This window comes from Echinops telfairi, unplaced genomic scaffold (genome assembly GCF_000313985.2).
Source record: "Echinops telfairi isolate 266 unplaced genomic scaffold, ASM31398v2 ScPeMD7_7458;HRSCAF=8496, whole genome shotgun sequence".
Lineage (NCBI taxonomy): Eukaryota > Metazoa > Chordata > Mammalia > Afrosoricida > Tenrecidae > Echinops > Echinops telfairi.
In genome coordinates this window covers 24,208,496-24,210,280 of record NW_022111358.1, presented here as the reverse complement: position 1 = coordinate 24,210,280, position 1,785 = coordinate 24,208,496, and the positions used below count along the sequence as shown (strand labels likewise).

Below are 1,785 nucleotides of genomic sequence, written 5' to 3'. Positions count from 1 at the left end.
GGCCCATGTCAACATTTACAAGCTGAGAGGATCACTTTTGTCAACTACCTCACAGAATGTGGAAAAAAAATTTTGGGGGGGGCGGGGGGGGGATTATTTCTTTGAATTTACCTTTACGCAAAGTATTCTTTTCCAATACAAGACAGCTAAAGCCATGTGTCCTATCATTTTAATAAGTGACTGCTACCACTAAGGTCGCTGTTTTTATCACTGAGGACAGGGCTAATTCTGATTATACAAGGCAGGGAGGGAAGTCCCTGTTGGCTAAGCAACATCGCTATTGTAATAATCTTATTTCCTGTAAAGTGATTCAAAACAGAAATATGGTTAGAGGGGTGGCTGCATGGCTTCTAGCAGTCTAACCTGGGCAGAAAACTCTGGCACTATCTTCTCTTTATGGGAAAACGAAGTACTGCATAAATCATGGGCAATTGATTCTTTAAAAATAGAAGCTTCCCCTTTAACTGGTATATCAGTAAAAATAAGTTTTGCTTATGCTATAATAGATTTTGGTACACCAAGTCTGGCTATTATCAGTTATTTGGTGTGCCCTTACCACACACACACACACACACACACACCCCCGACCCCCAAAAATTGCTAAATTACTAAGGCTAAAAAGGACAGTCTTAATCAAATATTCTAAAATAAAGCCTACGAAAACCCCAAGTAGTTCAGTTAAGAATAGCAGGAAGCAGTTTGAATTCATTCAGCAAATATTTGCTGAGCACCAACTGTGCAAGTATGAGCAGCAGTGGTGAAAAGACAAAAGTCTTAGCCCCTCTTAAGGTCAGAAAGATAAATGCTTATAAGACTCTGTAAGTAACTACTCTAGAGCATATACCAACCAACTCTAACAAATGAAAATGCTCTAAATATCTGTGATCTTTAAAACTGAGACCAATCTCTCCCACCACCCACCACTCCGAGACCTTTTGTAAGAGCTATGCTTTTGGTGTTTCGGTTAATTTGTTGGAACTAACATTTGGGGGCCCAATGAATTGGTACATTTATGATCTGACAAAACTGGTAAGAACACTCTTACACTACTAGTAGGAAAATAAATTGGTACAACCACTTTGAAAAATAGCGTGATATCTGCTAAAACAGAAGGTGTAAGTATTTATGTATACATAGCAATTCCATTCCAAACATACAGCCTAAAGAAACTCTTGTACGTGTGGATCAGGACACAGAAACACGATGTTCCTAGCAGCATTGCTCATAAATAGCCGCAAACTAGAAATAATCTACGTGTTCATCAACAGAAGGGAGACAAATTGTGGTATATTCAAATAAAGTAAACAACCCAAACCACCGCTATTGTCAAGTCAATTCCGGCTCACAGAGGATTTCGGAGGCTGTCAATCTTTATGGGACATCCTTCTCCTGTAGGAGTGGTTGATGGGTTTGAACAATGACCTTGAGGTTAGCAGTCCAACACCATCTGGGCTTCTATATTCATATAATACAAAACTACAATTCTACATATCAACATAGATGAAAGTTCCAAACATACTGTAAGTTCTAAGGGAAAAGCACAAAAGCACACATATGGCAATGCATATATATATACACACACACACACACAAAGCTCAACAGACAAACCTAAATTATATTGGTTTGAAATTAATCCATAGGTGGTGAAATTAGAAAGAAAAGGAACTGTTCAGCACACCTGTCGAATGGTGACTCAGAGCAATAGTAGTTGTAATCTAGCAGACACACACTGGCTTCTTGTGAGTGCAGGGAACAGCATACTTGCAGGTCTAATTCGTTACACAG

At 38.9% G+C, this 1,785-nt stretch overlaps 1 protein-coding gene across 2 annotated transcripts in view; it reads right to left on the bottom strand.

Annotated features, from left to right (window-relative positions):
• LOC101651280 (speckle type BTB/POZ protein) overlaps nucleotides 1-1,785 on the bottom strand; it is a 78,431-nt gene that overhangs the window by 40,047 nt on the left and 36,599 nt on the right. The gene's annotated exons all lie outside the window — the stretch shown is intronic.